The sequence below is a fragment of the Triturus cristatus genome, chromosome 7 (genome assembly GCF_964204655.1).
Source record: "Triturus cristatus chromosome 7, aTriCri1.1, whole genome shotgun sequence".
Lineage (NCBI taxonomy): Eukaryota > Metazoa > Chordata > Amphibia > Caudata > Salamandridae > Triturus > Triturus cristatus.
In genome coordinates this window covers 355,833,109-355,839,833 of record NC_140590.1, presented here as the reverse complement: position 1 = coordinate 355,839,833, position 6,725 = coordinate 355,833,109, and the positions used below count along the sequence as shown (strand labels likewise).

Below are 6,725 nucleotides of genomic sequence, written 5' to 3'. Positions count from 1 at the left end.
CTACTGGCCTAACACCGTCCGCTGGGTGAGCCTCGATCAGAAGGACTTGGGCCCCCTGAGCGACGCCGGGGAGTTGGTCTTCTGTATACCACATTTCCCGCACCCGCCGCCTGGCGGGGATTCGCCGCTGGGCTCCTCCCTCTTCACTCGCCGTTACTGGGGGAATCCTGGTTAGTTTCTTTTCCTCTGCTTAGTAATATGCTTAAGTTCAGCGGGTCACCACGTCTGATCTGAAGTCGTAGTAGGAAGAAAAATGCTGAAGCATTGTGGGGAGCCACCGGGGGAGGCCAGGCCCCTGCCAGAGCAGGTGCCTGGCGTCCCGGCAGCGCGCACGCACTCTTTCCCCAGATCGGATCTGGAGGGGGTCAGCCCTCTCTGGGAAGCCGGCTGCGGAAGTGGGCACCCGAGGCGCATGTGCGCAGGCAGCCGGTGGGAAACCACAGACAGCCACGAGCGGCACCCAGCCTAGCGTCCAGGACGGGCCGTGGCGGACCGGTCACCAGACCCCTTCTTGGGGGCCAGGCACGCCGGCTGCGTACCTCGCAGCAGTACCCGGTGAGTGACCCTGCCACGGGCGATTGGGGGGGTCTGACCTTGTGGGGGGACAAAGGGAAGCCGAGCTAACCCTGCAACAGCCCCATCTATGTCCCGGGGAAGCCCCGAGGCGATTGACGATTGAGCGACCCTCAGACAGGCGTAGCCCTGGGAGGAACCCGGGGCAGCAAGGTGTGTTCGAAGTGTTAATGATCAATGTGTCCTGCAATTCACACTAATTCTCGCAGCTAGCTGCGTTATTTTCGGCGCGCGAGCCGAGTGATCCACTGCCAAGAGTCACAGGCAACTTTTCAAAAACGTTTGCCCACCTGTGGGCGCTGGAGAGGCGTGAGGAAGGGAATGCCATCTGTCCACCGCCCGAGCGGCGAGACGGCCCAGGCGCCCCCTTCAAGGCTTCCCCTCTGGGAGTCAGACTGCACCGTTGAGAGAAAAATAACATTACCAGGCACTCAGCCTGGAAGTTCCTTGTGGGGCAAAGAAGGAGGCTCCCAGTGTGAAAGAAGTAGTCAGCCCCACAGCTGCCTGTCCCTCCCGGAGTAACCGGGAGAGACCACGCAAGTCTTCAAACCCCTCGGCCTGGCCACACTGGACCGGGTCGAACCGGGTACCTGGCAATGAGGGAGGGTCGCTCCACCTGCACGTCAGCCATCTGTCGCCGGGCGGGCCGAGCCTTGCTGGCAGGCTGGCTTTGTTCAGCCCAGCCCACCGTTGCCCGGGTCGAAGGCAGTCAATGGTGTGCGCATCATAGCACTTTTTTTTTTACATTAGGCCATGTTTCACAGAAACCCAAGTGCTATGCAATATGTAAAAATAAAAAAATTGCTAAACCCAATAGATTTAATTTTGGCAAAACCTATTAGCAAGTTGGCAGGTATGATGGTGTGAGTGAACTTGTTCTCCCTGTTCAGCAGGAAGTCATTATACCGGAGCAAGGGCTTTAAGTGGAATGAAAAAAGGTGTGGGGGCTCCCAGAGGGGCGTGGTCGATGTAATGAAGGGCGTGGCTTAAAAACACAAACTAAAAATCCATGCTTAGTATAGTGTGTCGCCCCACGGGTATTTTGCTGCTTCGTCATTACATCCATATACAACAAGTAACATTACACCTAAAACAAGCCAGGACTATTGGCTTTGTCAATGGTTGTTAGTTGCATTGGATAAATAAGCAACAACTATGGATTCAATGTACATAATTTTGAAAATGCAAGCATCATGCTGCCCCATCCGGTTTGCATTAATCGTCATTGTTTACAGGAATTCAACTGCTATGTAATATGCAAAAAAAATTGCCAAACCCAATAGATTTCCTTTTGGGCGAAAGCTATTACCTTTTGCCAATGCAGGTTGTTCAAGTTGTCAGGTATGATGGCCTGAGTGAACTTGTTCTCCCTGTTCAGCAGGAAGTCACTATACCGGAGGAAGGGCATCAAGTGGAATAAAAAAACGAGTGGGGGCTCCCAGAGGGGCGTGGTCGATGAAATGAAGGACGTGACTTAAAAACCCAAACTGAAAATCCATGTCGCCCCACTGGTATTTTGCTGTTTCGTCATTCCATCCATATACAACAAGTAACATTACGTCTACTACAAGCCAGGACTATTGGCTTTGTCAATGGTTGTTAGTTGCATAAGATAAATATGCAACAGTGATGGCTTCGATGTACATCATTTTGAAAATGCAAGCATCATACTGCCCCATCAGGTTTGCATTATTCGTCACTGGCTATGCGTCAAGATAACCATATTGACAGAGATTGTCCCATCAGGTTTGTCCGTTCAGCAAAGGCCAATAGCCCAAGAGGTGGACCAGCAGCATGCATAAGATACCGAAATCATCCTAGAGAGCAGCTGTGGCTTCTCCCATTAAAGCTAATTCTAGTCTAATGATTAACCGCGTTGAGCACACATAACAATATATCATACTTTACATATGGTAATTTTACACCGTGCTTTTGTGGCAAACAGTAATCTAGAGCTTTATATTTGAGAACAACTTGGTTCACATCAGAAAACGCCAGCGCAAAGAAAACTAGTGTGCTATGTAGTGACATGGTGTCAAACAAATAGCCACTAACCCCATCATCGACCATCATTCATGGAGAGTGGTGACATGTACAAGTACTACATGTGTATAACATACATTGCAATGTGCCCTGCTCTCTGCAAACAGGTATTAATGTCCTCCCAACTCAAATGATTGTATCGACCTTAAAAGGGTGAAGAGCTGATTTTCCCACCCAAAATGCAAAATTGTAATCTTCGGATTGCGAGCGGATATTTACAATGGGAAGGACATCAGATAAGAGCAGCATCTAGTGTTTTCACGACGGATCCATGTTCAGCTTCCTGATGCTAGTGTTCTTTCTTTTGGAGTTTTAAACCCTTCGCCACGGCGGGAATTCCGCCGCGGCGCTGGGGTGGGGGTTGGGGGCACTGCGGTGGCGCCGTGCTCATGACGGAACCACTCCGTCATGAGTCACGGTTGAGCTGTGCTCATGACGGAGTGGTTCCGTCATGACTCCGCCCACGGCGCTAATCGCCCGCACAGGCGGGGAATTAGCGCCGCGTGGGCGGAGCGGCCGCCAACGGCCGCAGCATGACGGAACCCCTCCGTCATGAGCACACGGCACCCGTGGCTCATGACGGAGTGGTTCCGTCATGAGCACGGAAAGGGTTAAGACGAGGCACCTTAGCAGATAAGAAAGTGGTCGTAGTGGTGAGCAACCTTTTCATGTTTAAAGGGCCGTTCTAGAGAGAAACCAGGGAGTGCATAAGCAAGGCCTGGTTGTCTAATATTAATGGAGCTAGTGTGCAGAAGTATACAGGCCGGACTGATTAACCTTCCCATTTAGTAAAGTAGAAAGGGTTTCCGGCCTCCATCGATTGACTCTCCTCTCTACATTTCGTCAGTTAAGGCTTTTTGATGAAGTAGGACAAGAAAGCGTGCGTGGGGGAGAGGTTGGTGCGGGAAATGACACACATTTCAGCAGGATGCCATGACAATGTATTGAAAAACATAATAGACTCTATGTTTTAAACATGCGGGGACTGTAGGGATGGGCGTAAGCTTTGAAACAATGGGGGATTTCTGATGTGAAAAACGCATTATTTATGCAAACAAAGCACTCACTGCCTTCCGTTTTTTTTAAGCCTCGCGGAATATACAAATATAATTTTGCAACCGGAGGCAAGCTGGACAGTTTTGTAACTGTCGGCAAACTGTGTTTTTAGTGCACCAGAGCTAATGGGGTTCTGCCGGAGGGTACTGTAAAACGGATAAAATCAATTACATGTGTAAACAGCACAGTGCCACAGTCGCCTCTTCCAAATTATAAAGCCAGTTCAGACTGATGTGTAAATGCTGACCCGAGGGCAGATAATCTTCAGACTTGATCCGCAGTTGTAAAAACAATCCGGTGTCCAGCAACGTGGCATTTACCATCTGTTCCCGTGCATGGCAAGCGGTTTCAAGCTCCTTATCATGCCGGACAGCGCCATATCATTGCCTGAGGCGGGTAGTCACAGAGAAAAGGTAGAGTCTTCAAAATAAGCCCTCTGCTGAAATGGAAGGTGAGGTGCCTCTCACTGAAAAGAAACATCTCTATTGTGAAACGCGCACCAGAGAAGCCTTTAGGCGTGGTGTGTGGTGCTGGAAGTGTTTGCCAACACTTGCCCGAAAGTACAGCACATACAAACAGAAGAAAAATTATAATAAAAACTACAGCGGGCCGCCAGCAGCTAAGTACAGTGCAGTTAAGTACAGCGCATACCAACATTATAATTAAATAAAAAAGACCTATTGGCTATGCCAAGTGGCCATGAAAGTGATCGCAATCGCGATCAAACATCGAAGCGGCTGTGCGGCCGTGAAAGTAATTGCGGTCAAGCGCGGCGCGCGCGCCCGCGCACATGCACTGTAGCTCTAGGCGGGCCTGGTAGCACTTTTTGGAGCCCTCTCAAAAAGTCTCGCCAGACCAGCACATGCGCTGGGAAAGGCGAGACCTAAAAAGGACAGATATTGTAATAGCTGTACGTTTACTCGACATTCATAATGTGCCTTATACGCCTTGGTGATAATAGCACACAACATATTAGAAGGTGTGCATATACAAGTGATGTCTCATGCAGTTATAGTGTCTAGGTGCTGTATATAGTGGAAGGACCAAGCACTAAGTGTTTTAAAACCAAATACAACATAAAAACATGAGAAAAGCAGCAGTGGAGCATATTGTTGTGGAAATGCTAAATAGTTTGGCCTCATCAATTTACGGCGGAATAAAAGGGACACCAACAGTTAGTGTCCTGTTGAAAGAAAATAAATAAACAAATAAAGAAAGATAAATGGGGATCGGTAAGTGAATGAATTAGTATCCATCCATATGTGCTCACATGGGAACAGTGTTATAACATGGAGGAGGAGAGGAGATAACGAGGTGGATCGCCAATACCCCCTCAGTGTGTCCCACACATAGGCATGCACACAAGGGACACAAAACCAATAAGGCGCTCGGTCAGTTGTCAAACCTCGGGTGCTGCCTAAAGTGCCAGCTCACCAACGGTTATGGAGAGCACCTAGAAATCTCAGCCCCCCGGGGCCAATGTAAAGTAGCACCAAACACTGTGGGCTGGCGGACGAGTCCCGTTGACACTTACCGGAGATCCAGAGATTGTGTGCAGGCTCACCTACCCTCGCCGCCGGTATCGGGTGGAATGGGCTGTCAAAACTAGTCCCAAGTTATACCACGACGATGCCATGGCAATGGGGTGGGCGGGGCTATGCGTCACATGCTATACATGGCAGTAATTCAAAGAAGGACAACCTTTGTGAATAACGGCGGCCATCTTGGCCTAGTCTTCGTTATGGTGCGGAATGGGTGAATAGTAGCCATCTAACACTGTTGATCGAGTCAAGTGTAAACTCATACATTCTCAATATTCAATTGGTTGGCCTAGTCTATGTTGTAGTGCGAAATGGATGGATAGTAGCCTTCTAAGACTGTTGGTCAAGTCAGGTGTGAACTCATATATTCCCAATGTAATTAGTAATACAATCCTATGAAAATATGGCGTTCATATTTGTCACTGAGTATCCTTGTCTGATGTTGTGTAGTCAGTGTGCGCGGAGGTAAGTATCACGTGTCATTCGTGATGGTAATATAAAGAAGGACCACTGTGTCCAAAAAACGGGCGGCCATCTTAGCTCAGTCTCAGTCATTGTGAATACTATAGGTAAATGGTTGCCATCTTGGACTAAAGTTGGGTTAATTAACACATTATCTAAAGCCACTCAGGTGAGATGGTGATCAGAAATGTCCACTCGAGTACAAAAAGATATGTGTGTGAGATAACAGCGGGAATCCTGGACCATTCTCAGGTCATTAGAAAGTCACTTCCCCTGTAATAAGTATTACTCACTCATGCAGACAATCCTATTTTGCAATGGATATCACGAGTTAGCTAAACTGGCCCAGGGAATATCATCATTGAGTCCCCTGCTGTCAGTGGATAGTCTGTGGACCCATCTCTGTTCAATCTTGAATAGAGCTTTTTGCGTGATCTGTGGGTGTGCTGCCAATATCAGCCATTTGATGGAATCAGGGGAATGGTTATGGTCCTTGAAATGTGTGTACATCTTGGTCGCAACCCTCTGGCGTTGGATGTTACTCCTGTGCTCTGTGATGCGAATTTTTGCCATCGGTAATGTCATGCCTTCATATTGCAGGCCACAAGGGCAGGTGATCATGTATATACAGCGCGTAGTATTGCAATTGGTGTGTCTATTCATTTTCCACTGAAAGGTTTCCGATAAGGACACTTCTTTTGTGGTAATGGTAAAGCGACACACTATACATGAACCACACGGGTAGTGGCCGGAGACTGGAGGCAAATCCCAAAGTTGTCTTTGGTCTGTGTGGTGTGTGTGCTTCGGGCGGGTGTTGATCAAGATGTCCTTGAGATTTTTAGTGCGTCTAAATGCAAATCTAGGGGCAGGGATCTGTAGGTCACCCGTGTTAAGTATGTTCCAATGTTTTTTAACAGTGCGTTTTATTCTGTTTGATTCAGGGGTGAATGATGTCACACAGGTCAGGGTGTCGGCAAGGGGCTTGGTGTTGACCTCTAGGAGGGCTTCACGTGGGTTATTCCTTGCTCTTTTCATGGAAGTACTAATCTG

General features: G+C 48.5%; 1 non-coding gene and 1 pseudogene across 1 annotated transcript; both read right to left on the bottom strand.

Moving 5' to 3' along the window:
• Nucleotides 1-239, bottom strand: part of LOC146809662 (28S ribosomal RNA) — a 3,637-nt pseudogene extending 3,398 nt beyond the window's left edge.
• A 441-nt stretch (nucleotides 240-680) lies between these two features.
• LOC146809661 (5.8S ribosomal RNA) lies at nucleotides 681-833 on the bottom strand. The gene has a single exon (XR_014967067.1). It is a non-coding gene; the product is annotated as a 5.8S ribosomal RNA (ribosomal RNA).
• Nucleotides 834-6,725: the final 5,892 nt, after the last annotated feature.